Source organism: Aphelocoma coerulescens, chromosome 9, assembly GCF_041296385.1.
Source record: "Aphelocoma coerulescens isolate FSJ_1873_10779 chromosome 9, UR_Acoe_1.0, whole genome shotgun sequence".
Classification (NCBI taxonomy): domain Eukaryota; kingdom Metazoa; phylum Chordata; class Aves; order Passeriformes; family Corvidae; genus Aphelocoma; species Aphelocoma coerulescens.
Genome location: NC_091023.1, coordinates 940,361 through 962,794, shown reverse-complemented (window position 1 = coordinate 962,794; position 22,434 = coordinate 940,361). Strand labels below are relative to the sequence as shown.

At 63.2% G+C, this 22,434-nt stretch overlaps 47 non-coding genes across 47 annotated transcripts; all 47 read right to left on the bottom strand.

Annotated features, from left to right (window-relative positions):
• Window positions 1-139: 139 nt before the first annotated feature.
• LOC138115570 (5S ribosomal RNA) lies at window positions 140-258 on the bottom strand. Its single transcript, XR_011153481.1, has one exon. It is a non-coding gene; the product is annotated as a 5S ribosomal RNA (ribosomal RNA).
• A 358-nt stretch (window positions 259-616) lies between these two features.
• Window positions 617-735, bottom strand: LOC138116033 (5S ribosomal RNA). The gene has a single exon (XR_011153932.1). It is a non-coding gene; the product is annotated as a 5S ribosomal RNA (ribosomal RNA).
• Window positions 736-1,093: 358 nt separating this feature from the next.
• On the bottom strand, window positions 1,094-1,212 carry LOC138116032 (5S ribosomal RNA). Its single transcript, XR_011153931.1, has one exon. It is a non-coding gene; the product is annotated as a 5S ribosomal RNA (ribosomal RNA).
• Window positions 1,213-1,570: 358 nt separating this feature from the next.
• LOC138116031 (5S ribosomal RNA) lies at window positions 1,571-1,689 on the bottom strand. The gene has a single exon (XR_011153930.1). It is a non-coding gene; the product is annotated as a 5S ribosomal RNA (ribosomal RNA).
• A 358-nt stretch (window positions 1,690-2,047) lies between these two features.
• Window positions 2,048-2,166, bottom strand: LOC138116029 (5S ribosomal RNA). The gene has a single exon (XR_011153928.1). It is a non-coding gene; the product is annotated as a 5S ribosomal RNA (ribosomal RNA).
• A 358-nt stretch (window positions 2,167-2,524) lies between these two features.
• Window positions 2,525-2,643, bottom strand: LOC138115569 (5S ribosomal RNA). The gene has a single exon (XR_011153480.1). It is a non-coding gene; the product is annotated as a 5S ribosomal RNA (ribosomal RNA).
• Window positions 2,644-3,001: 358 nt separating this feature from the next.
• LOC138116028 (5S ribosomal RNA) lies at window positions 3,002-3,120 on the bottom strand. The gene has a single exon (XR_011153927.1). It is a non-coding gene; the product is annotated as a 5S ribosomal RNA (ribosomal RNA).
• Window positions 3,121-3,478: 358 nt separating this feature from the next.
• LOC138116027 (5S ribosomal RNA) lies at window positions 3,479-3,597 on the bottom strand. Its single transcript, XR_011153926.1, has one exon. It is a non-coding gene; the product is annotated as a 5S ribosomal RNA (ribosomal RNA).
• A 358-nt stretch (window positions 3,598-3,955) lies between these two features.
• Window positions 3,956-4,074, bottom strand: LOC138115285 (5S ribosomal RNA). Its single transcript, XR_011153199.1, has one exon. It is a non-coding gene; the product is annotated as a 5S ribosomal RNA (ribosomal RNA).
• Window positions 4,075-4,432: 358 nt separating this feature from the next.
• LOC138116026 (5S ribosomal RNA) lies at window positions 4,433-4,551 on the bottom strand. Its single transcript, XR_011153925.1, has one exon. It is a non-coding gene; the product is annotated as a 5S ribosomal RNA (ribosomal RNA).
• A 358-nt stretch (window positions 4,552-4,909) lies between these two features.
• LOC138116025 (5S ribosomal RNA) lies at window positions 4,910-5,028 on the bottom strand. The gene has a single exon (XR_011153924.1). It is a non-coding gene; the product is annotated as a 5S ribosomal RNA (ribosomal RNA).
• Window positions 5,029-5,386: 358 nt separating this feature from the next.
• Window positions 5,387-5,505, bottom strand: LOC138115567 (5S ribosomal RNA). Its single transcript, XR_011153478.1, has one exon. It is a non-coding gene; the product is annotated as a 5S ribosomal RNA (ribosomal RNA).
• A 358-nt stretch (window positions 5,506-5,863) lies between these two features.
• Window positions 5,864-5,982, bottom strand: LOC138116024 (5S ribosomal RNA). Its single transcript, XR_011153923.1, has one exon. It is a non-coding gene; the product is annotated as a 5S ribosomal RNA (ribosomal RNA).
• Window positions 5,983-6,340: 358 nt separating this feature from the next.
• LOC138116023 (5S ribosomal RNA) lies at window positions 6,341-6,459 on the bottom strand. The gene has a single exon (XR_011153922.1). It is a non-coding gene; the product is annotated as a 5S ribosomal RNA (ribosomal RNA).
• A 358-nt stretch (window positions 6,460-6,817) lies between these two features.
• LOC138115313 (5S ribosomal RNA) lies at window positions 6,818-6,936 on the bottom strand. Its single transcript, XR_011153227.1, has one exon. It is a non-coding gene; the product is annotated as a 5S ribosomal RNA (ribosomal RNA).
• A 358-nt stretch (window positions 6,937-7,294) lies between these two features.
• LOC138116022 (5S ribosomal RNA) lies at window positions 7,295-7,413 on the bottom strand. The gene has a single exon (XR_011153921.1). It is a non-coding gene; the product is annotated as a 5S ribosomal RNA (ribosomal RNA).
• Window positions 7,414-7,771: 358 nt separating this feature from the next.
• LOC138115566 (5S ribosomal RNA) lies at window positions 7,772-7,890 on the bottom strand. The gene has a single exon (XR_011153477.1). It is a non-coding gene; the product is annotated as a 5S ribosomal RNA (ribosomal RNA).
• A 358-nt stretch (window positions 7,891-8,248) lies between these two features.
• LOC138116021 (5S ribosomal RNA) lies at window positions 8,249-8,367 on the bottom strand. Its single transcript, XR_011153920.1, has one exon. It is a non-coding gene; the product is annotated as a 5S ribosomal RNA (ribosomal RNA).
• Window positions 8,368-8,725: 358 nt separating this feature from the next.
• On the bottom strand, window positions 8,726-8,844 carry LOC138116020 (5S ribosomal RNA). Its single transcript, XR_011153919.1, has one exon. It is a non-coding gene; the product is annotated as a 5S ribosomal RNA (ribosomal RNA).
• Window positions 8,845-9,202: 358 nt separating this feature from the next.
• Window positions 9,203-9,321, bottom strand: LOC138116018 (5S ribosomal RNA). The gene has a single exon (XR_011153917.1). It is a non-coding gene; the product is annotated as a 5S ribosomal RNA (ribosomal RNA).
• Window positions 9,322-9,679: 358 nt separating this feature from the next.
• Window positions 9,680-9,798, bottom strand: LOC138116017 (5S ribosomal RNA). Its single transcript, XR_011153916.1, has one exon. It is a non-coding gene; the product is annotated as a 5S ribosomal RNA (ribosomal RNA).
• A 358-nt stretch (window positions 9,799-10,156) lies between these two features.
• Window positions 10,157-10,275, bottom strand: LOC138116016 (5S ribosomal RNA). Its single transcript, XR_011153915.1, has one exon. It is a non-coding gene; the product is annotated as a 5S ribosomal RNA (ribosomal RNA).
• Window positions 10,276-10,633: 358 nt separating this feature from the next.
• On the bottom strand, window positions 10,634-10,752 carry LOC138116015 (5S ribosomal RNA). The gene has a single exon (XR_011153914.1). It is a non-coding gene; the product is annotated as a 5S ribosomal RNA (ribosomal RNA).
• Window positions 10,753-11,110: 358 nt separating this feature from the next.
• On the bottom strand, window positions 11,111-11,229 carry LOC138115688 (5S ribosomal RNA). Its single transcript, XR_011153599.1, has one exon. It is a non-coding gene; the product is annotated as a 5S ribosomal RNA (ribosomal RNA).
• A 358-nt stretch (window positions 11,230-11,587) lies between these two features.
• Window positions 11,588-11,706, bottom strand: LOC138115565 (5S ribosomal RNA). Its single transcript, XR_011153476.1, has one exon. It is a non-coding gene; the product is annotated as a 5S ribosomal RNA (ribosomal RNA).
• Window positions 11,707-12,064: 358 nt separating this feature from the next.
• On the bottom strand, window positions 12,065-12,183 carry LOC138116014 (5S ribosomal RNA). Its single transcript, XR_011153913.1, has one exon. It is a non-coding gene; the product is annotated as a 5S ribosomal RNA (ribosomal RNA).
• Window positions 12,184-12,541: 358 nt separating this feature from the next.
• Window positions 12,542-12,660, bottom strand: LOC138116012 (5S ribosomal RNA). The gene has a single exon (XR_011153911.1). It is a non-coding gene; the product is annotated as a 5S ribosomal RNA (ribosomal RNA).
• Window positions 12,661-13,018: 358 nt separating this feature from the next.
• On the bottom strand, window positions 13,019-13,137 carry LOC138115564 (5S ribosomal RNA). The gene has a single exon (XR_011153475.1). It is a non-coding gene; the product is annotated as a 5S ribosomal RNA (ribosomal RNA).
• Window positions 13,138-13,495: 358 nt separating this feature from the next.
• LOC138116011 (5S ribosomal RNA) lies at window positions 13,496-13,614 on the bottom strand. The gene has a single exon (XR_011153910.1). It is a non-coding gene; the product is annotated as a 5S ribosomal RNA (ribosomal RNA).
• A 358-nt stretch (window positions 13,615-13,972) lies between these two features.
• Window positions 13,973-14,091, bottom strand: LOC138116010 (5S ribosomal RNA). The gene has a single exon (XR_011153909.1). It is a non-coding gene; the product is annotated as a 5S ribosomal RNA (ribosomal RNA).
• Window positions 14,092-14,449: 358 nt separating this feature from the next.
• On the bottom strand, window positions 14,450-14,568 carry LOC138115491 (5S ribosomal RNA). Its single transcript, XR_011153403.1, has one exon. It is a non-coding gene; the product is annotated as a 5S ribosomal RNA (ribosomal RNA).
• Window positions 14,569-14,926: 358 nt separating this feature from the next.
• On the bottom strand, window positions 14,927-15,045 carry LOC138115687 (5S ribosomal RNA). Its single transcript, XR_011153598.1, has one exon. It is a non-coding gene; the product is annotated as a 5S ribosomal RNA (ribosomal RNA).
• A 358-nt stretch (window positions 15,046-15,403) lies between these two features.
• Window positions 15,404-15,522, bottom strand: LOC138115563 (5S ribosomal RNA). The gene has a single exon (XR_011153474.1). It is a non-coding gene; the product is annotated as a 5S ribosomal RNA (ribosomal RNA).
• A 358-nt stretch (window positions 15,523-15,880) lies between these two features.
• On the bottom strand, window positions 15,881-15,999 carry LOC138116009 (5S ribosomal RNA). Its single transcript, XR_011153908.1, has one exon. It is a non-coding gene; the product is annotated as a 5S ribosomal RNA (ribosomal RNA).
• Window positions 16,000-16,357: 358 nt separating this feature from the next.
• On the bottom strand, window positions 16,358-16,476 carry LOC138116008 (5S ribosomal RNA). The gene has a single exon (XR_011153907.1). It is a non-coding gene; the product is annotated as a 5S ribosomal RNA (ribosomal RNA).
• A 358-nt stretch (window positions 16,477-16,834) lies between these two features.
• Window positions 16,835-16,953, bottom strand: LOC138116006 (5S ribosomal RNA). The gene has a single exon (XR_011153905.1). It is a non-coding gene; the product is annotated as a 5S ribosomal RNA (ribosomal RNA).
• A 358-nt stretch (window positions 16,954-17,311) lies between these two features.
• Window positions 17,312-17,430, bottom strand: LOC138116005 (5S ribosomal RNA). The gene has a single exon (XR_011153904.1). It is a non-coding gene; the product is annotated as a 5S ribosomal RNA (ribosomal RNA).
• A 358-nt stretch (window positions 17,431-17,788) lies between these two features.
• LOC138115686 (5S ribosomal RNA) lies at window positions 17,789-17,907 on the bottom strand. The gene has a single exon (XR_011153597.1). It is a non-coding gene; the product is annotated as a 5S ribosomal RNA (ribosomal RNA).
• Window positions 17,908-18,265: 358 nt separating this feature from the next.
• On the bottom strand, window positions 18,266-18,384 carry LOC138115562 (5S ribosomal RNA). The gene has a single exon (XR_011153473.1). It is a non-coding gene; the product is annotated as a 5S ribosomal RNA (ribosomal RNA).
• A 358-nt stretch (window positions 18,385-18,742) lies between these two features.
• On the bottom strand, window positions 18,743-18,861 carry LOC138116004 (5S ribosomal RNA). The gene has a single exon (XR_011153903.1). It is a non-coding gene; the product is annotated as a 5S ribosomal RNA (ribosomal RNA).
• Window positions 18,862-19,219: 358 nt separating this feature from the next.
• On the bottom strand, window positions 19,220-19,338 carry LOC138115561 (5S ribosomal RNA). The gene has a single exon (XR_011153472.1). It is a non-coding gene; the product is annotated as a 5S ribosomal RNA (ribosomal RNA).
• A 358-nt stretch (window positions 19,339-19,696) lies between these two features.
• LOC138116003 (5S ribosomal RNA) lies at window positions 19,697-19,815 on the bottom strand. The gene has a single exon (XR_011153902.1). It is a non-coding gene; the product is annotated as a 5S ribosomal RNA (ribosomal RNA).
• Window positions 19,816-20,173: 358 nt separating this feature from the next.
• Window positions 20,174-20,292, bottom strand: LOC138116002 (5S ribosomal RNA). The gene has a single exon (XR_011153901.1). It is a non-coding gene; the product is annotated as a 5S ribosomal RNA (ribosomal RNA).
• Window positions 20,293-20,650: 358 nt separating this feature from the next.
• LOC138116001 (5S ribosomal RNA) lies at window positions 20,651-20,769 on the bottom strand. Its single transcript, XR_011153900.1, has one exon. It is a non-coding gene; the product is annotated as a 5S ribosomal RNA (ribosomal RNA).
• A 358-nt stretch (window positions 20,770-21,127) lies between these two features.
• Window positions 21,128-21,246, bottom strand: LOC138116000 (5S ribosomal RNA). The gene has a single exon (XR_011153899.1). It is a non-coding gene; the product is annotated as a 5S ribosomal RNA (ribosomal RNA).
• Window positions 21,247-21,604: 358 nt separating this feature from the next.
• LOC138115560 (5S ribosomal RNA) lies at window positions 21,605-21,723 on the bottom strand. Its single transcript, XR_011153471.1, has one exon. It is a non-coding gene; the product is annotated as a 5S ribosomal RNA (ribosomal RNA).
• A 358-nt stretch (window positions 21,724-22,081) lies between these two features.
• On the bottom strand, window positions 22,082-22,200 carry LOC138115999 (5S ribosomal RNA). The gene has a single exon (XR_011153898.1). It is a non-coding gene; the product is annotated as a 5S ribosomal RNA (ribosomal RNA).
• Window positions 22,201-22,434: the final 234 nt, after the last annotated feature.

Here is a 22,434-nt window from a genome sequence, read left to right as displayed (position 1 = left end):
ACAACAGAACCTGCAGCCGGACCCAGAGCCACGCAAGCCATGCAAGCCCCATGAGCCACCCTCCCCCTTGTGCTCCTTGGCACCGCTGCCCAAGCAAAACAAGGCACCTCTGGCCCAGAGCCCAGGACCCAGCAAAAGAAGCCTACAGCACCCGGTATTCCCAGGCGGTCTCCCATCCAAGTACTAACCGGGCCCGACCCTGCTTAGCTTCCGAGATCAGACGATATCGGGCGTTCTCAGGGTGGTATGGCCGTAGGCACCCCTCAGCCCCACAGCAGCGCTCTCCAGCACACACCAGCGCCTTCCTGCCCTGCCCCAATGCCCCCCGCACCCGGCACACGGCCGCCAGCGCCACTGTCGGCAACAACCCAACCTGCAGCCAGACCCAGAGCCATACAAGCCACTCAAGCTTTTCCCGCCACGCCAACTATGCGAGGACTAACAGTCATGGCCACCAGCTCTTCCCTGCCCTCGGAAACAAGGGAACCTGCAGCCAGATCCAGAGCCACGCAAGCCATGCAAGCCCCATGAGCCACCCTCGCCCTTGTGCTCCTTGGCACCGCTGCCCAAGCAAAACAAGGCACCTCTGGCCCAGAGCCCAGGACCCAGCAAAAGAAGCCTACAGCACCCGGTATTCCCAGGCGGTCTCCCATCCAAGTACTAACCGGGCCCGACCCTGCTTAGCTTCCGAGATCAGACGAGATCGGGCGTTCTCAGGGTGGTATGGCCGTAGGCACCCCTCAGCCCCACAGCAGCGCTCTCCAGCACACACCAGCGCCTTCCTGCCCTGCCCCAATGCTCCTCGCACCCGGCACACGGCCGCCAGCGCCACTGTCGGCAACAACCCAACCTGCAGCCAGACCCAGAGCCATACAAGCCACTCAAGCTTTTCCCGCCACGCCAACTATGCGAGGACTAACAGTCATGGCCACCAGCTCTTCCCTGCCCTCGGAAACAAGGGAACCTGCAGCCAGATCCAGAGCCACGCAAGCCATGCAAGCCCCATGAGCCACCCTCGCCCTTGTGCTCCTTGGCACCGCTGCCCAAGCAAAACAAGGCACCTCTGGCCCAGAGCCCAGGACCCAGCAAAAGAAGCCTACAGCACCCGGTATTCCCAGGCGGTCTCCCATCCAAGTACTAACCGGGCCCGACCCTGCTTAGCTTCCGAGATCAGACGAGATCGGGCGTTCTCAGGGTGGTATGGCCGTAGGCACCCCTCAGCCCCACAGCAGCGCTCTCCAGCACACACCAGCGCCTTCCTGCCCTGCCCCAATGCCCCCCGCACCCGGCACACGGCCGCCAGCGCCACTGTCGGCAACAACCCAACCTGCAGCCAGACCGAACACCACACAAGCCACTCAAGCTTTTCCAGCCACGCCAACTATGCGAGGACTAACAGTCATGGCCACCAGCTCTGCCCTGCCCTCGGCAACAACAGAACCTGCAGCCGGACCCAGAGCCACGCAAGCCATGCAAGCCCCATGAGCCACCCTCGCCCTTGAGCTCCTTGGCACCGCTGCCCAAGCAAAACAAGGCACCTCTGGCCCAGAGCCCAGGACCCAGCAAAAGAAGCCTACAGCACCCGGTATTCCCAGGCGGTCTCCCATCCAAGTACTAACCGGGCCCGACCCTGCTTAGCTTCCGAGATCAGACGAGATCGGGCGTTCTCAGGGTGGTATGGCCGTAGGCACCCCTCAGCCCCACAGCAGCGCTCTCCAGCACACACCAGCGCCTTCCTGCCCTGCCCCAATGCCCCCCGCACCCGGCACACGGCCGCCAGCGCCACTGTCGCCAACAACCCAACCTGCAGCCAGACCCAGAGCCATACAAGCCACTCAAGCTTTTCCCGCCACGCCAACTATGCGAGGACTAACAGTCATGGCCACCAGCTCTTCCCTGCCCTCGGAAACAAGGGAACCTGCAGCCAGATCCAGAGCCACGCAAGCCATGCAAGCCCCATGAGCCACCCTCGCCCTTGTGCTCCTTGGCACCGCTGCCCAAGCAAAACAAGGCACCTCTGGCCCAGAGCCCAGGACCCAGCAAAAGAAGCCTACAGCACCCGGTATTCCCAGGCGGTCTCCCATCCAAGTACTAACCGGGCCCGACCCTGCTTAGCTTCCGAGATCAGACGAGATCGGGCGTTCTCAGGGTGGTATGGCCGTAGGCACCCCTCAGCCCCACAGCAGCGCTCTCCAGCACACACCAGCGCCTTCCTGCCCTGCCCCAATGCCCCCCGCACCCGGCACACGGCCGCCAGCGCCACTGTCGGCAACAACCCAACCTGCAGCCAGACCCAGAGCCATACAAGCCACTCAAGCTTTTCCAGCCACGCCAACTATGTGAGGACTAACAGTCATGGCCACCAGCTCTGCCCTGACCTCGGAAACAACAGAACCTGCAGCCGGACCCAGAGCCACGCAAGCCATGCAAGCCCCATGAGCCACCCTCGCCCTTGTGCTCCTTGGCACCGCTGCCCAAGCAAAACAAGGCACCTCTGGCCCAGAGCCCAGGACCCAGCAAAAGAAGCCTACAGCACCCGGTATTCCCAGGCGGTCTCCCATCCAAGTACTAACCGGGCCCGACCCTGCTTAGCTTCCGAGATCAGACGATATCGGGCGTTCTCAGGGTGGTATGGCCGTAGGCACCCCTCAGCCCCACAGCAGCGCTCTCCAGCACACACCAGCGCCTTCCTGCCCTGCCCCAATGCCCCCCGCACCCGGCACACGGCCGCCAGCGCCACTGTCGGCAACAACCCAACCTGCAGCCAGACCGAACACCACACAAGCCACTCAAGCTTTTCCAGCCACGCCAACTATGCGAGGACTAACAGTCATGGCCACCAGCTCTGCCCTGACCTCGGAAACAACAGAACCTGCAGCCGGACCCAGAGCCACGCAAGCCATGCAAGCCCCATGAGCCACCCTCGCCCTTGAGCTCCTTGGCACCGCTGCCCAAGCAAAACAAGGCACCTCTGGCCCAGAGCCCAGGACCCAGCAAAAGAAGCCTACAGCACCCGGTATTCCCAGGCGGTCTCCCATCCAAGTACTAACCGGGCCCGACCCTGCTTAGCTTCCGAGATCAGACGAGATCGGGCGTTCTCAGGGTGGTATGGCCGTAGGCACCCCTCAGCCCCACAGCAGCGCTCTCCAGCACACACCAGCGCCTTCCTGCCCTGCCCCAATGCCCCCCGCACCCGGCACACGGCCGCCAGCGCCACTGTCGGCAACAACCCAACCTGCAGCCAGACCCAGAGCCATACAAGCCACTCAAGCTTTTCCCGCCACGCCAACTATGCGAGGACTAACAGTCATGGCCACCAGCTCTTCCCTGCCCTCGGAAACAAGGGAACCTGCAGCCAGATCCAGAGCCACGCAAGCCATGCAAGCCCCATGAGCCACCCTCGCCCTTGTGCTCCTTGGCACCGCTGCCCAAGCAAAACAAGGCACCTCTGGCCCAGAGCCCAGGACCCAGCAAAAGAAGCCTACAGCACCCGGTATTCCCAGGCGGTCTCCCATCCAAGTACTAACCGGGCCCGACCCTGCTTAGCTTCCGAGATCAGACGAGATCGGGCGTTCTCAGGGTGGTATGGCCGTAGGCACCCCTCAGCCCCACAGCAGCGCTCTCCAGCACACACCAGCGCCTTCCTGCCCTGCCCCAATGCCCCCCGCACCCGGCACACGGCCGCCAGCGCCACTGTCGGCAACAACCCAACCAGCAGCCAGACCGAACACCACACAAGCCACTCAAGCTTTTCCAGCCACGCCAACTATGTGAGGACTAACAGTCATGGCCACCAGCTCTGCCCTGCCCTCGGCAGCAACAGAACCTGCAGCCGGACCCAGAGCCACGCAAGCCATGCAAGCCCCATGAGCCACCCTCGCCCTTGTGCTCCTTGGCACCGCTGCCCAAGCAAAACAAGGCACCTCTGGCCCAGAGCCCAGGACCCAGCAAAAGAAGCCTACAGCACCCGGTATTCCCAGGCGGTCTCCCATCCAAGTACTAACCGGGCCCGACCCTGCTTAGCTTCCGAGATCAGACGAGATCGGGCGTTCTCAGGGTGGTATAGCCGTAGGCACCCCTCAGCCCCACAGCAGCGCTCTCCAGCACACACCAGCGCCTTCCTGCCCTGCCCCAATGCTCCTCGCACCCGGCACACGGCCGCCAGCGCCACTGTCGGCAACAACCCAACCTGCAGCCAGACCCAGAGCCATACAAGCCACTCAAGCTTTTCCCGCCACGCCAACTATGCGAGGACTAACAGTCATGGCCACCAGCTCTTCCCTGCCCTCGGAAACAAGGGAACCTGCAGCCAGATCCAGAGCCACGCAAGCCATGCAAGCCCCATGAGCCACCCTCCCACTTGTGCTCCTTGGCACCGCTGCCCAAGCAAAACAAGGCACCTCTGGCCCAGAGCCCAGAACCCAGCAAAAGAAGCCTACAGCACCCGGTATTCCCAGGCGGTCTCCCATCCAAGTACTAACCGGGCCCGACCCTGCTTAGCTTCCGAGATCAGACGAGATCGGGCGTTCTCAGGGTGGTATGGCCGTAGGCACCCCTCAGCCCCACAGCAGCGCTCTCCAGCACACACCAGCGCCTTCCTGCCCTGCCCCAATGCCCCCCGCACCCGGCACACGGCCGCCAGCGCCACTGTCGGCAACAACCCAACCTGCAGCCAGACCCAGAGCCATACAAGCCACTCAAGCTTTTCCCGCCACGCCAACTATGCGAGGACTAACAGTCATGGCCACCAGCTCTTCCCTGCCCTCGGAAACAAGGGAACCTGCAGCCAGATCCAGAGCCACGCAAGCCATGCAAGCCCCATGAGCCACCCTCCCCCTTGTGCTCCTTGGCACCGCTGCCCAAGCAAAACAAGGCACCTCTGGCCCAGAGCCCAGGACCCAGCAAAAGAAGCCTACAGCACCCGGTATTCCCAGGCGGTCTCCCATCCAAGTACTAACCGGGCCCGACCCTGCTTAGCTTCCGAGATCAGACGAGATCGGGCGTTCTCAGGGTGGTATGGCCGTAGGCACCCCTCAGCCCCACAGCAGCGCTCTCCAGCACACACCAGCGCCTTCCTGCCCTGCCCCAATGCCCCCCGCACCCGGCACACGGCCGCCAGCGCCACTGTCGGCAACAACCCAACCTGCAGCCAGACCCAGAGCCATACAAGCCACTCAAGCTTTTCCCGCCACGCCAACTATGCGAGGACTAACAGTCATGGCCACCAGCTCTTCCCTGCCCTCGGAAACAAGGGAACCTGCAGCCAGATCCAGAGCCACGCAAGCCATGCAAGCCCCATGAGCCACCCTCGCCCTTGTGCTCCTTGGCACCGCTGCCCAAGCAAAACAAGGCACCTCTGGCCCAGAGCCCAGGACCCAGCAAAAGAAGCCTACAGCACCCGGTATTCCCAGGCGGTCTCCCATCCAAGTACTAACCGGGCCCGACCCTGCTTAGCTTCCGAGATCAGACGATATCGGGCGTTCTCAGGGTGGTATGGCCGTAGGCACCCCTCAGCCCCACAGCAGCGCTCTCCAGCACACACCAGCGCCTTCCTGCCCTGCCCCAATGCCCCCCGCACCCGGCACACGGCCGCCAGCGCCACTGTCGGCAACAACCCAACCTGCAGCCAGACCCAGAGCCATACAAGCCACTCAAGCTTTTCCCGCCACGCCAACTATGCGAGGACTAACAGTCATGGCCACCAGCTCTTCCCTGCCCTCGGAAACAAGGGAACCTGCAGCCAGATCCAGAGCCACGCAAGCCATGCAAGCCCCATGAGCCACCCTCGCCCTTGTGCTCCTTGGCACCGCTGCCCAAGCAAAACAAGGCACCTCTGGCCCAGAGCCCAGGACCCAGCAAAAGAAGCCTACAGCACCCGGTATTCCCAGGCGGTCTCCCATCCAAGTACTAACCGGGCCCGACCCTGCTTAGCTTCCGAGATCAGACGAGATCGGGCGTTCTCAGGGTGGTATGGCCGTAGGCACCCCTCAGCCCCACAGCAGCGCTCTCCAGCACACACCAGCGCCTTCCTGCCCTGCCCCAATGCCCCCCGCACCCGGCACACGGCCGCCAGCGCCACTGTCGGCAACAACCCAACCTGCAGCCAGACCCAGAGCCATACAAGCCACTCAAGCTTTTCCAGCCACGCCAACTATGTGAGGACTAACAGTCATGGCCACCAGCTCTGCCCTGACCTCGGAAACAACAGAACCTGCAGCCGGACCCAGAGCCACGCAAGCCATGCAAGCCCCATGAGCCACCCTCCCCCTTGTGCTCCTTGGCACCGCTGCCCAAGCAAAACAAGGCACCTCTGGCCCAGAGCCCAGGACCCAGCAAAAGAAGCCTACAGCACCCGGTATTCCCAGGCGGTCTCCCATCCAAGTACTAACCGGGCCCGACCCTGCTTAGCTTCCGAGATCAGACGAGATCGGGCGTTCTCAGGGTGGTATGGCCGTAGGCACCCCTCAGCCCCACAGCAGCGCTCTCCAGCACACACCAGCGCCTTCCTGCCCTGCCCCAATGCCCCCCGCACCCGGCACACGGCCGCCAGCGCCACTGTCGGCAACAACCCAACCAGCAGCCAGACCGAACACCACACAAGCCACTCAAGCTTTTCCAGCCACGCCAACTATGTGAGGACTAACAGTCATGGCCACCAGCTCTGCCCTGCCCTCGGCAGCAACAGAACCTGCAGCCGGACCCAGAGCCACGCAAGCCATGCAAGCCCCATGAGCCACCCTCGCCCTTGAGCTCCTTGGCACCGCTGCCCAAGCAAAACAAGGCACCTCTGGCCCAGAGCCCAGGACCCAGCAAAAGAAGCCTACAGCACCCGGTATTCCCAGGCGGTCTCCCATCCAAGTACTAACCGGGTCCGACCCTGCTTAGCTTCCGAGATCAGACGAGATCGGGCGTTCTCAGGGTGGTATGGCCGTAGGCACCCCTCAGCCCCACAGCAGCGCTCTCCAGCACACACCAGCGCCTTCCTGCCCTGCCCCAATGCCCCCCGCACCCGGCACACGGCCGCCAGCGCCACTGTCGGCAACAACCCAACCTGCAGCCAGACCCAGAGCCATACAAGCCACTCAAGCTTTTCCCGCCACGCCAACTATGCGAGGACTAACAGTCATGGCCACCAGCTCTTCCCTGCCCTCGGAAACAAGGGAACCTGCAGCCAGATCCAGAGCCACGCAAGCCATGCAAGCCCCATGAGCCACCCTCCCCCTTGTGCTCCTTGGCACCGCTGCCCAAGCAAAACAAGGCACCTCTGGCCCAGAGCCCAGGACCCAGCAAAAGAAGCCTACAGCACCCGGTATTCCCAGGCGGTCTCCCATCCAAGTACTAACCGGGCCCGACCCTGCTTAGCTTCCGAGATCAGACGAGATCGGGCGTTCTCAGGGTGGTATGGCCGTAGGCACCCCTCAGCCCCACAGCAGCGCTCTCCAGCACACACCAGCGCCTTCCTGCCCTGCCCCAATGCCCCCTGCACCCGGCACACGGCCGCCAGCGCCACTGTCGGCAACAACCCAACCTGCAGCCAGACCCAGAGCCATACAAGCCACTCAAGCTTTTCCAGCCACGCCAACTATGTGAGGACTAACAGTCATGGCCACCAGCTCTGCCCTGACCTCGGAAACAACAGAACCTGCAGCCGGACCCAGAGCCACGCAAGCCATGCAAGCCCCATGAGCCACCCTCCCCCTTGTGCTCCTTGGCACCGCTGCCCAAGCAAAACAAGGCACCTCTGGCCCAGAGCCCAGGACCCAGCAAAAGAAGCCTACAGCACCCGGTATTCCCAGGCGGTCTCCCATCCAAGTACTAACCGGGCCCGACCCTGCTTAGCTTCCGAGATCAGACGATATCGGGCGTTCTCAGGGTGGTATGGCCGTAGGCACCCCTCAGCCCCACAGCAGCGCTCTCCAGCACACACCAGCGCCTTCCTGCCCTGCCCCAATGCCCCCCGCACCCGGCACACGGCCGCCAGCGCCACTGTTGGCAACAACCCAACCTGCAGCCAGACCGAACACCACACAAGCCACTCAAGCTTTTCCAGCCACGCCAACTATGCGAGGACTAACAGTCATGGCCACCAGCTCTGCCCTGACCTCGGAAACAACAGAACCTGCAGCCGGACCCAGAGCCACGCAAGCCATGCAAGCCCCATGAGCCACCCTCGCCCTTGTGCTCCTTGGCACCGCTGCCCAAGCAAAACAAGGCACCTCTGGCCCAGAGCCCAGGACCCAGCAAAAGAAGCCTACAGCACCCGGTATTCCCAGGCGGTCTCCCATCCAAGTACTAACCGGGCCCGACCCTGCTTAGCTTCCGAGATCAGACGAGATCGGGCGTTCTCAGGGTGGTATGGCCGTAGGCACCCCTCAGCCCCACAGCAGCGCTCTCCAGCACACACCAGCGCCTTCCTGCCCTGCCCCAATGCCCCCCGCACCCAGCACACGGCCGCCAGCGCCACTGTCGGCAACAACCCAACCTGCAGCCAGACCCAGAGCCATACAAGCCACTCAAGCTTTTCCCGCCACGCCAACTATGCGAGGACTAACAGTCATGGCCACCAGCTCTTCCCTGCCCTCGGAAACAAGGGAACCTGCAGCCAGATCCAGAGCCACGCAAGCCATGCAAGCCCCATGAGCCACCCTCGCCCTTGTGCTCCTTGGCACCGCTGCCCAAGCAAAACAAGGCACCTCTGGCCCAGAGCCCAGGACCCAGCAAAAGAAGCCTACAGCACCCGGTATTCCCAGGCGGTCTCCCATCCAAGTACTAACCGGGCCCGACCCTGCTTAGCTTCCGAGATCAGACGAGATCGGGCGTTCTCAGGGTGGTATGGCCGTAGGCACCCCTCAGCCCCACAGCAGCGCTCTCCAGCACACACCAGCGCCTTCCTGCCCTGCCCCAATGCCCCCCGCACCCGGCACACGGCCGCCAGCGCCACTGTCGGCAACAACCCAACCTGCAGCCAGACCCAGAGCCATACAAGCCACTCAAGCTTTTCCAGCCACGCCAACTATGTGAGGACTAACAGTCATGGCCACCAGCTCTGCCCTGACCTCGGAAACAACAGAACCTGCAGCCGGACCCAGAGCCACGCAAGCCATGCAAGCCCCATGAGCCACCCTCCCCCTTGTGCTCCTTGGCACCGCTGCCCAAGCAAAACAAGGCACCTCTGGCCCAGAGCCCAGGACCCAGCAAAAGAAGCCTACAGCACCCGGTATTCCCAGGCGGTCTCCCATCCAAGTACTAACCGGGCCCGACCCTGCTTAGCTTCCGAGATCAGACGAGATCGGGCGTTCTCAGGGTGGTATGGCCGTAGGCACCCCTCAGCCCCACAGCAGCGCTCTCCAGCACACACCAGCGCCTTCCTGCCCTGCCCCAATGCCCCCCGCACCCGGCACACGGCCGCCAGCGCCACTGTCGGCAACAACCCAACCTGCAGCCAGACCGAACACCACACAAGCCACTCAAGCTTTTCCAGCCACGCCAACTATGCGAGGACTAACAGTCATGGCCACCAGCTCTGCCCTGACCTCGGAAACAACAGAACCTGCAGCCGGACCCAGAGCCACGCAAGCCATGCAAGCCCCATGAGCCACCCTCGCCCTTGAGCTCCTTGGCACCGCTGCCCAAGCAAAACAAGGCACCTCTGGCCCAGAGCCCAGGACCCAGCAAAAGAAGCCTACAGCACCCGGTATTCCCAGGCGGTCTCCCATCCAAGTACTAACCGGGCCCGACCCTGCTTAGCTTCCGAGATCAGACGAGATCGGGCGTTCTCAGGGTGGTATGGCCGTAGGCACCCCTCAGCCCCACAGCAGCGCTCTCCAGCACACACCAGCGCCTTCCTGCCCTGCCCCAATGCCCCCCGCACCCGGCACACGGCCGCCAGCGCCACTGTCGGCAACAACCCAACCTGCAGCCAGACCCAGAGCCATACAAGCCACTCAAGCTTTTCCCGCCACGCCAACTATGCGAGGACTAACAGTCATGGCCACCAGCTCTTCCCTGCCCTCGGAAACAAGGGAACCTGCAGCCAGATCCAGAGCCACGCAAGCCATGCAAGCCCCATGAGCCACCCTCGCCCTTGTGCTCCTTGGCACCGCTGCCCAAGCAAAACAAGGCACCTCTGGCCCAGAGCCCAGGACCCAGCAAAAGAAGCCTACAGCACCCGGTATTCCCAGGCGGTCTCCCATCCAAGTACTAACCGGGCCCGACCCTGCTTAGCTTCCGAGATCAGACGAGATCGGGCGTTCTCAGGGTGGTATGGCCGTAGGCACCCCTCAGCCCCACAGCAGCGCTCTCCAGCACACACCAGCGCCTTCCTGCCCTGCCCCAATGCCCCCCGCACCCGGCACACGGCCGCCAGCGCCACTGTCGGCAACAACCCAACCAGCAGCCAGACCGAACACCACACAAGCCACTCAAGCTTTTCCAGCCACGCCAACTATGTGAGGACTAACAGTCATGGCCACCAGCTCTGCCCTGCCCTCGGCAGCAACAGAACCTGCAGCCGGACCCAGAGCCACGCAAGCCATGCAAGCCCCATGAGCCACCCTCGCCCTTGAGCTCCTTGGCACCGCTGCCCAAGCAAAACAAGGCACCTCTGGCCCAGAGCCCAGGACCCAGCAAAAGAAGCCTACAGCACCCGGTATTCCCAGGCGGTCTCCCATCCAAGTACTAACCGGGCCCGACCCTGCTTAGCTTCCGAGATCAGACGAGATCGGGCGTTCTCAGGGTGGTATGGCCGTAGGCACCCCTCAGCCCCACAGCAGCGCTCTCCAGCACACACCAGCGCCTTCCTGCCCTGCCCCAATGCCCCCCGCACCCGGCACACGGCCGCCAGCGCCACTGTCGGCAACAACCCAACCGGCAGCCAGACCCAGAGCCATACAAGCCACTCAAGCTTTTCCCGCCACGCCAACTATGCGAGGACTAACAGTCATGGCCACCAGCTCTTCCCTGCCCTCGGCAACAACAGAACCTGCAGCCGGACCCAGAGCCACGCAAGCCATGCAAGCCCCATGAGCCACCCTCGCCCTTGAGCTCCTTGGCACCGCTGCCCAAGCAAAACAAGGCACCTCTGGCCCAGAGCCCAGGACCCAGCAAAAGAAGCCTACAGCACCCGGTATTCCCAGGCGGTCTCCCATCCAAGTACTAACCGGGCCCGACCCTGCTTAGCTTCCGAGATCAGACGATATCGGGCAGTCTCAGGGTGGTATGGCCGTAGGCACCCCTCAGCCCCACAGCAGCGCTCTCCAGCACACACCAGCGCCTTCCTGCCCTGCCCCAATGCCCCCTGCACCCGGCACACGGCCGCCAGCGCCACTGTCGGCAACAACCCAACCTGCAGCCAGACCCAGAGCCATACAAGCCACTCAAGCTTTTCCAGCCACGCCAACTATGTGAGGACTAACAGTCATGGCCACCAGCTCTGCCCTGACCTCGGAAACAACAGAACCTGCAGCCGGACCCAGAGCCACGCAAGCCATGCAAGCCCCATGAGCCACCCTCCCCCTTGTGCTCCTTGGCACCGCTGCCCAAGCAAAACAAGGCACCTCTGGCCCAGAGCCCAGGACCCAGCAAAAGAAGCCTACAGCACCCGGTATTCCCAGGCGGTCTCCCATCCAAGTACTAACCGGGCCCGACCCTGCTTAGCTTCCGAGATCAGACGATATCGGGCGTTCTCAGGGTGGTATGGCCGTAGGCACCCCTCAGCCCCACAGCAGCGCTCTCCAGCACACACCAGCGCCTTCCTGCCCTGCCCCAATGCCCCCCGCACCCGGCACACGGCCGCCAGCGCCACTGTCGGCAACAACCCAACCTGCAGCCAGACCCAGAGCCATACAAGCCACTCAAGCTTTTCCTGCCACGCCAACTATGCGAGGACTAACAGTCATGGCCACCAGCTCTTCCCTGCCCTCGGAAACAAGGGAACCTGCAGCCAGATCCAGAGCCACGCAAGCCATGCAAGCCCCATGAGCCACCCTCGCCCTTGTGCTCCTTGGCACCGCTGCCCAAGCAAAACAAGGCACCTCTGGCCCAGAGCCCAGGACCCAGCAAAAGAAGCCTACAGCACCCGGTATTCCCAGGCGGTCTCCCATCCAAGTACTAACCGGGCCCGACCCTGCTTAGCTTCCGAGATCAGACGAGATCGGGCGTTCTCAGGGTGGTATGGCCGTAGGCACCCCTCAGCCCCACAGCAGCGCTCTCCAGCACACACCAGCGCCTTCCTGCCCTGCCCCAATGCCCCCCGCACCCGGCACACGGCCGCCAGCGCCACTGTCGGCAACAACCCAACCTGCAGCCAGACCCAGAGCCATACAAGCCACTCAAGCTTTTCCCGCCACGCCAACTATGCGAGGACTAACAGTCATGGCCACCAGCTCTGCCCTGCCCTCGGCAACAACAGAACCTGCAGCCGGACCCAGAGCCACGCAAGCCATGCAAGCCCCATGAGCCACCCTCGCCCTTGAGCTCCTTGGCACCGCTGCCCAAGCAAAACAAGGCACCTCTGGCCCAGAGCCCAGGACCCAGCAAAAGAAGCCTACAGCACCCGGTATTCCCAGGCGGTCTCCCATCCAAGTACTAACCGGGCCCGACCCTGCTTAGCTTCCGAGATCAGACGAGATCGGGCGTTCTCAGGGTGGTATGGCCGTAGGCACCCCTCAGCCCCACAGCAGCGCTCTCCAGCACACACCAGCGCCTTCCTGCCCTGCCCCAATGCCCCCCGCACCCGGCACACGGCCGCCAGCGCCACTGTCGGCAACAACCCAACCTGCAGCCAGACCCAGAGCCATACAAGCCACTCAAGCTTTTCCAGCCACGCCAACTATGTGAGGACTAACAGTCATGGCCACCAGCTCTGCCCTGACCTCGGAAACAACAGAACCTGCAGCCGGACCCAGAGCCACGCAAGCCATGCAAGCCCCATGAGCCACCCTCCCCCTTGTGCTCCTTGGCACCGCTGCCCAAGCAAAACAAGGCACCTCTGGCCCAGAGCCCAGGACCCAGCAAAAGAAGCCTACAGCACCCGGTATTCCCAGGCGGTCTCCCATCCAAGTACTAACCGGGCCCGACCCTGCTTAGCTTCCGAGATCAGACGATATCGGGCGTTCTCAGGGTGGTATGGCCGTAGGCACCCCTCAGCCCCACAGCAGCGCTCTCCAGCACACACCAGCGCCTTCCTGCCCTGCCCCAATGCCCCCCGCACCCGGCACACGGCCGCCAGCGCCACTGTCGGCAACAACCCAACCTGCAGCCAGACCCAGAGCCATACAAGCCACTCAAGCTTTTCCCGCCATGCCAACTATGCGAGGACTAACAGTCATGGCCACCAGCTCTTCCCTGCCCTCGGAAACAAGGGAACCTGCAGCCAGATCCAGAGCCACGCAAGCCATGCAAGCCCCATGAGCCACCCTCGCCCTTGTGCTCCTTGGCACCGCTGCCCAAGCAAAACAAGGCACCTCTGGCCCAGAGCCCAGGACCCAGCAAAAGAAGCCTACAGCACCCGGTATTCCCAGGCGGTCTCCCATCCAAGTACTAACCGGGCCCGACCCTGCTTAGCTTCCGAGATCAGACGAGATCGGGCGTTCTCAGGGTGGTATGGCCGTAGGCACCCCTCAGCCCCACAGCAGCGCTCTCCAGCACACACCAGCGCCTTCCTGCCCTGCCCCAATGCCCCCCGCACCCGGCACACGGCCGCCAGCGCCACTGTCGGCAACAACCCAACCTGCAGCCAGACCCAGAGCCATACAAGCCACTCAAGCTTTTCCCGCCACGCCAACTATGCGAGGACTAACAGTCATGGCCACCAGCTCTGCCCTGCCCTCGGCAACAACAGAACCTGCAGCCGGACCCAGAGCCACGCAAGCCATGCAAGCCCCATGAGCCACCCTCGCCCTTGAGCTCCTTGGCACCGCTGCCCAAGCAAAACAAGGCACCTCTGGCCCAGAGCCCAGGACCCAGCAAAAGAAGCCTACAGCACCCGGTATTCCCAGGCGGTCTCCCATCCAAGTACTAACCGGGCCCGACCCTGCTTAGCTTCCGAGATCAGACGAGATCGGGCGTTCTCAGGGTGGTATGGCCGTAGGCACCCCTCAGCCCCACAGCAGCGCTCTCCAGCACACACCAGCGCCTTCCTGCCCTGCCCCAATGCCCCCCGCACCCGGCACACGGCCGCCAGCGCCACTGTCGGCAACAACCCAACCTGCAGCCAGACCCAGAGCCATACAAGCCACTCAAGCTTTTCCAGCCACGCCAACTATGTGAGGACTAACAGTCATGGCCACCAGCTCTGCCCTGACCTCGGAAACAACAGAACCTGCAGCCGGACCCAGAGCCACGCAAGCCATGCAAGCCCCATGAGCCACCCTCCCCCTTGTGCTCCTTGGCACCGCTGCCCAAGCAAAACAAGGCACCTCTGGCCCAGAGCCCAGGACCCAGCAAAAGAAGCCTACAGCACCCGGTATTCCCAGGCGGTCTCCCATCCAAGTACTAACCGGGCCCGACCCTGCTTAGCTTCCGAGATCAGACAAGATCGGGCGTTCTCAGGGTGGTATGGCCGTAGGCACCCCTCAGCCCCACAGCAGCGCTCTCCAGCACACACCAGCGCCTTCCTGCCCTGCCCCAATGCCCCCCGCACCCGGCACACGGCCGCCAGCGCCACTGTCGGCAACAACCCAACCTGCAGCCAGACCCAGAGCCATACAAGCCACTCAAGCTTTTCCAGCCACGCCAACTATGTGAGGACTAACAGTCATGGCCACCAGCTCTGCCCTGACCTCGGAAACAACAGAACCTGCAGCCGGACCCAGAGCCACGCAAGCCATGCAAGCCCCATGAGCCACCCTCCCCCTTGTGCTCCTTGGCACCGCTGCCCAAGCAAAACAAGGCACCTCTGGCCCAGAGCCCAGGACCCAGCAAAAGAAGCCTACAGCACCCGGTATTCCCAGGCGGTCTCCCATCCAAGTACTAACCGGGCCCGACCCTGCTTAGCTTCCGAGATCAGACGATATCGGGCAGTCTCAGGGTGGTATGGCCGTAGGCACCCCTCAGCCCCACAGCAGCGCTCTCCAGCACACACCAGCGCCTTCCTGCCCTGCCCCAATGCCCCCTGCACCCGGCACACGGCCGCCAGCGCCACTGTCGGCAACAACCCAACCTGCAGCCAGACCCAGAGCCATACAAGCCACTCAAGCTTTTCCAGCCACGCCAACTATGTGAGGACTAACAGTCATGGCCACCAGCTCTGCCCTGACCTCGGAAACAACAGAACCTGCAGCCGGACCCAGAGCCACGCAAGCCATGCAAGCCCCATGAGCCACCCTCGCCCTTGTGCTCCTTGGCACCGCTGCCCAAGCAAAACAAGGCACCTCTGGCCCAGAGCCCAGGACCCAGCAAAAGAAGCCTACAGCACCCGGTATTCCCAGGCGGTCTCCCATCCAAGTACTAACCGGGCCCGACCCTGCTTAGCTTCCGAGATCAGACGATATCGGGCGTTCTCAGGGTGGTATGGCCGTAGGCACCCCTCAGCCCCACAGCAGCGCTCTCCAGCACACACCAGCGCCTTCCTGCCCTGCCCCAATGCCCCCCGCACCCGGCACACGGCCGCCAGCGCCACTGTCGGCAACAACCCAACCTGCAGCCAGACCCAGAGCCATACAAGCCACTCAAGCTTTTCCCGCCACGCCAACTATGCGAGGACTAACAGTCATGGCCACCAGCTCTTCCCTGCCCTCGGAAACAAGGGAACCTGCAGCCAGATCCAGAGCCACGCAAGCCATGCAAGCCCCATGAGCCACCCTCCCCCTTGTGCTCCTTGGCACCGCTGCCCAAGCAAAACAAGGCACCTCTGGCCCAGAGCCCAGGACCCAGCAAAAGAAGCCTACAGCACCCGGTATTCCCAGGCGGTCTCCCATCCAAGTACTAACCGGGCCCGACCCTGCTTAGCTTCCGAGATCAGACGAGATCGGGCGTTCTCAGGGTGGTATGGCCGTAGGCACCCCTCAGCCCCACAGCAGCGCTCTCCAGCACACACCAGCGCCTTCCTGCCCTGCCCCAATGCCCCCCGCACCCGGCACACGGCCGCCAGCGCCACTGTCGGCAACAACCCAACCTGCAGCCAGACCCAGAGCCATACAAGCCACTCAAGCTTTTCCCGCCACGCCAACTATGCGAGGACTAACAGTCATGGCCACCAGCTCTTCCCTGCCCTCGGAAACAAGGGAACCTGCAGCCAGATCCAGAGCCACGCAAGCCATGCAAGCCCCATGAGCCACCCTCCCCCTTGTGCTCCTTGGCACCGCTGCCCAAGCAAAACAAGGCACCTCTGGCCCAGAGCCCAGGACCCAGCAAAAGAAGCCTACAGCACCCGGTATTCCCAGGCGGTCTCCCATCCAAGTACTAACCGGGCCCGACCCTGCTTAGCTTCCGAGATCAGACGAGATCGGGCGTTCTCAGGGTGGTATGGCCGTAGGCACCCCTCAGCCCCACAGCAGCGCTCTCCAGCACACACCAGCGCCTTCCTGCCCTGCCCCAATGCCCCCCGCACCCGGCACACGGCCGCCAGCGCCACTGTCGGCAACAACCCAACCTGCAGCCAGACCCAGAGCCATACAAGCCACTCAAGCTTTTCCCGCCACGCCAACTATGCGAGGACTAACAGTCATGGCCACCAGCTCTTCCCTGCCCTCGGAAACAACAGAACCTGCAGCCGGACCCAGAGCCACGCAAGCCATGCAAGCCCCATGAGCCACCCTCGCCCTTGAGCTCCTTGGCACCGCTGCCCAAGCAAAACAAGGCACCTCTGGCCCAGAGCCCAGGACCCAGCAAAAGAAGCCTACAGCACCCGGTATTCCCAGGCGGTCTCCCATCCAAGTACTAACCGGGCCCGACCCTGCTTAGCTTCCGAGATCAGACGAGATCGGGCGTTCTCAGGGTGGTATGGCCGTAGGCACCCCTCAGCCCCACAGCAGCGCTCTCCAGCACACACCAGCGCCTTCCTGCCCTGCCCCAATGCCCCCTGCACCCGGCACACGGCCGCCAGCGCCACTGTCGGCAACAACCCAACCTGCAGCCAGACCCAGAGCCATACAAGCCACTCAAGCTTTTCCCGCCACGCCAACTATGTGAGGACTAACAGTCATGGCCACCAGCTCTTCCCTGACCTCGGAAACAACAGAACCTGCAGCCGGACCCAGAGCCACGCAAGCCATGCAAGCCCCATGAGCCACCCTCCCCCTTGTGCTCCTTGGCACCGCTGCCCAAGCAAAACAAGGCACCTCTGGCCCAGAGCCCAGGACCCAGCAAAAGAAGCCTACAGCACCCGGTATTCCCAGGCGGTCTCCCATCCAAGTACTAACCGGGCCCGACCCTGCTTAGCTTCCGAGATCAGACGAGATCGGGCGTTCTCAGGGTGGTATGGCCGTAGGCACCCCTCAGCCCCACAGCAGCGCTCTCCAGCACACACCAGCGCCTTCCTGCCCTGCCCCAATGCCCCCTGCACCCGGCACACGGCCGCCAGCGCCACTGTCGGCAACAACCCAACCTGCAGCCAGACCCAGAGCCATACAAGCCACTCAAGCTTTTCCAGCCACGCCAACTATGTGAGGACTAACAGTCATGGCCACCAGCTCTGCCCTGCCCTCGGCAACAACAGAACCTGCAGCCGGACCCAGAGTCACGCAAGCCATGCAAGCCCCATGAGCCACCCTCCCCCTTGTGCTCCTTGGCACCGCTGCCCAAGCAAAACAAGGCACCTCTGGCCCAGAGCCCAGGACCCAGCAAAAGAAGCCTACAGCACCCGGTATTCCCAGGCGGTCTCCCATCCAAGTACTAACCGGGCCCGACCCTGCTTAGCTTCCGAGATCAGACGATATCGGGCAGTCTCAGGGTGGTATGGCCGTAGGCACCCCTCAGCCCCACAGCAGCGCTCTCCAGCACACACCAGCGCCTTCCTGCCCTGCCCCAATGCCCCCTGCACCCGGCACACGGCCGCCAGCGCCACTGTCGGCAACAACCCAACCTGCAGCCAGACCCAGAGCCATACAAGCCACTCAAGCTTTTCCAGCCACGCCAACTATGTGAGGACTAACAGTCATGGCCACCAGCTCTGCCCTGACCTCGGAAACAACAGAACCTGCAGCCGGACCCAGAGCCACGCAAGCCATGCAAGCCCCATGAGCCACCCTCCCCCTTGTGCTCCTTGGCACCGCTGCCCAAGCAAAACAAGGCACCTCTGGCCCAGAGCCCAGGACCCAGCAAAAGAAGCCTACAGCACCCGGTATTCCCAGGCGGTCTCCCATCCAAGTACTAACCGGGCCCGACCCTGCTTAGCTTCCGAGATCAGACGATATCGGGCGTTCTCAGGGTGGTATGGCCGTAGGCACCCCTCAGCCCCACAGCAGCGCTCTCCAGCACACACCAGCGCCTTCCTGCCCTGCCCCAATGCCCCCCGCACCCGGCACACGGCCGCCAGCGCCACTGTCGGCAACAACCCAACCTGCAGCCAGACCCAGAGCCATACAAGCCACTCAAGCTTTTCCCGCCACGCCAACTATGCGAGGACTAACAGTCATGGCCACCAGCTCTTCCCTGCCCTCGGAAACAAGGGAACCTGCAGCCAGATCCAGAGCCACGCAAGCCATGCAAGCCCCATGAGCCACCCTCGCCCTTGTGCTCCTTGGCACCGCTGCCCAAGCAAAACAAGGCACCTCTGGCCCAGAGCCCAGGACCCAGCAAAAGAAGCCTACAGCACCCGGTATTCCCAGGCGGTCTCCCATCCAAGTACTAACCGGGCCCGACCCTGCTTAGCTTCCGAGATCAGACGAGATCGGGCGTTCTCAGGGTGGTATGGCCGTAGGCACCCCTCAGCCCCACAGCAGCGCTCTCCAGCACACACCAGCGCCTTCCTGCCCTGCCCCAATGCCCCCCGCACCCGGCACACGGCCGCCAGCGCCACTGTCGGCAACAACCCAACCTGCAGCCAGACCCAGAGCCATACAAGCCACTCAAGCTTTTCCAGCCACGCCAACTATGTGAGGACTAACAGTCATGGCCACCAGCTCTGCCCTGACCTCGGAAACAACAGAACCTGCAGCCGGACCCAGAGCCACGCAAGCCATGCAAGCCCCATGAGCCACCCTCCCCCTTGTGCTCCTTGGCACCGCTGCCCAAGCAAAACAAGGCACCTCTGGCCCAGAGCCCAGGACCCAGCAAAAGAAGCCTACAGCACCCGGTATTCCCAGGCGGTCTCCCATCCAAGTACTAACCGGGCCCGACCCTGCTTAGCTTCCGAGATCAGACGATATCGGGCGTTCTCAGGGTGGTATGGCCGTAGGCACCCCTCAGCCCCACAGCAGCGCTCTCCAGCACACACCAGCGCCTTCCTGCCCTGCCCCAATGCCCCCCGCACCCGGCACACGGCCGCCAGCGCCACTGTCGGCAACAACCCAACCTGCAGCCAGACCCAGAGCCATACAAGCCACTCAAGCTTTTCCCGCCACGCCAACTATGCGAGGACTAACAGTCATGGCCACCAGCTCTTCCCTGCCCTCGGAAACAAGGGAACCTGCAGCCAGATCCAGAGCCACGCAAGCCATGCAAGCCCCATGAGCCACCCTCCCCCTTGTGCTCCTTGGCACCGCTGCCCAAGCAAAACAAGGCACCTCTGGCCCAGAGCCCAGGACCCAGCAAAAGAAGCCTACAGCACCCGGTATTCCCAGGCGGTCTCCCATCCAAGTACTAACCGGGCCCGACCCTGCTTAGCTTCCGAGATCAGACGAGATCGGGCGTTCTCAGGGTGGTATGGCCGTAGGCACCCCTCAGCCCCACAGCAGCGCTCTCCAGCACACACCAGCGCCTTCCTGCCCTGCCCCAATGCTCCTCGCACCCGGCACACGGCCGCCAGCGCCACTGTCGGCAACAACCCAACCTGCAGCCAGACCCAGAGCCATACAAGCCACTCAAGCTTTTCCCGCCACGCCAACTATGCGAGGACTAACAGTCATGGCCACCAGCTCTTCCCTGCCCTCGGAAACAAGGGAACCTGCAGCCAGATCCAGAGCCACGCAAGCCATGCAAGCCCCATGAGCCACCCTCGCCCTTGTGCTCCTTGGCACCGCTGCCCAAGCAAAACAAGGCACCTCTGGCCCAGAGCCTAGGACCCAGCAAAAGAAGCCTACAGCACCCGGTATTCCCAGGCGGTCTCCCATCCAAGTACTAACCGGGCCCGACCCTGCTTAGCTTCCGAGATCAGACGAGATCGGGCGTTCTCAGGGTGGTATGGCCGTAGGCACCCCTCAGCCCCACAGCAGCGCTCTCCAGCACACACCAGCGCCTTCCTGCCCTGCCCCAATGCCCCCCGCACCCGGCACACGGCCGCCAGCGCCACTGTCGGCAACAACCCAACCTGCAGCCAGACCGAACACCACACAAGCCACTCAAGCTTTTCCAGCCACGCCAACTATGCGAGGACTAACAGTCATGGCCACCAGCTCTGCCCTGCCCTCGGCAACAACAGAACCTGCAGCCGGACCCAGAGCCACGCAAGCCATGCAAGCCCCATGAGCCACCCTCGCCCTTGAGCTCCTTGGCACCGCTGCCCAAGCAAAACAAGGCACCTCTGGCCCAGAGCCCAGGACCCAGCAAAAGAAGCCTACAGCACCCGGTATTCCCAGGCGGTCTCCCATCCAAGTACTAACCGGGCCCGACCCTGCTTAGCTTCCGAGATCAGACGAGATCGGGCGTTCTCAGGGTGGTATGGCCGTAGGCACCCCTCAGCCCCACAGCAGCGCTCTCCAGCACACACCAGCACCTTCCTGCCCTGCCCCAATGCCCCCCGCACCCGGCACACGGCCGCCAGCGCCACTGTCGGCAACAACCCAACCTGCAGCCAGACCCAGAGCCATACAAGCCACTCAAGCTTTTCCCGCCACGCCAACTATGCGAGGACTAACAGTCATGGCCACCAGCTCTTCCCTGCCCTCGGAAACAAGGGAACCTGCAGCCAGATCCAGAGCCACGCAAGCCATGCAAGCCCCATGAGCCACCCTCGCCCTTGTGCTCCTTGGCACCGCTGCCCAAGCAAAACAAGGCACCTCTGGCCCAGAGCCCAGGACCCAGCAAAAGAAGCCTACAGCACCCGGTATTCCCAGGCGGTCTCCCATCCAAGTACTAACCGGGCCCGACCCTGCTTAGCTTCCGAGATCAGACGAGATCGGGCGTTCTCAGGGTGGTATGGCCGTAGGCACCCCTCAGCCCCACAGCAGCGCTCTCCAGCACACACCAGCGCCTTCCTGCCCTGCCCCAATGCCCCCCGCACCCGGCACACGGCCGCCAGCGCCACTGTCGGCAACAACCCAACCTGCAGCCAGACCCAGAGCCATACAAGCCACTCAAGCTTTTCCAGCCACGCCAACTATGTGAGGACTAACAGTCATGGCCACCAGCTCTGCCCTGACCTCGGAAACAACAGAACCTGCAGCCGGACCCAGAGCCACGCAAGCCATGCAAGCCCCATGAGCCACCCTCGCCCTTGTGCTCCTTGGCACCGCTGCCCAAGCAAAACAAGGCACCTCTGGCCCAGAGCCCAGGACCCAGCAAAAGAAGCCTACAGCACCCGGTATTCCCAGGCGGTCTCCCATCCAAGTACTAACCGGGCCCGACCCTGCTTAGCTTCCGAGATCAGACGATATCGGGCGTTCTCAGGGTGGTATGGCCGTAGGCACCCCTCAGCCCCACAGCAGCGCTCTCCAGCACACACCAGCGCCTTCCTGCCCTGCCCCAATGCCCCCCGCACCCGGCACACGGCCGCCAGCGCCACTGTCGGCAACAACCCAACCTGCAGCCAGACCGAACACCACACAAGCCACTCAAGCTTTTCCAGCCACGCCAACTATGCGAGGACTAACAGTCATGGCCACCAGCTCTGCCCTGACCTCGGAAACAACAGAACCTGCAGCCGGACCCAGAGCCACGCAAGCCATGCAAGCCCCATGAGCCACCCTCGCCCTTGAGCTCCTTGGCACCGCTGCCCAAGCAAAACAAGGCACCTCTGGCCCAGAGCCCAGGACCCAGCAAAAGAAGCCTACAGCACCCGGTATTCCCAGGCGGTCTCCCATCCAAGTACTAACCGGGCCCGACCCTGCTTAGCTTCCGAGATCAGACGAGATCGGGCGTTCTCAGGGTGGTATGGCCGTAGGCACCCCTCAGCCCCACAGCAGCGCTCTCCAGCACACACCAGCGCCTTCCTGCCCTGCCCCAATGCCCCCCGCACCCGGCACACGGCCGCCAGCGCCACTGTCGGCAACAACCCAACCTGCAGCCAGACCCAGAGCCATACAAGCCACTCAAGCTTTTCCCGCCACGCCAACTATGCGAGGACTAACAGTCATGGCCACCAGCTCTTCCCTGCCCTCGGAAACAAGGGAACCTGCA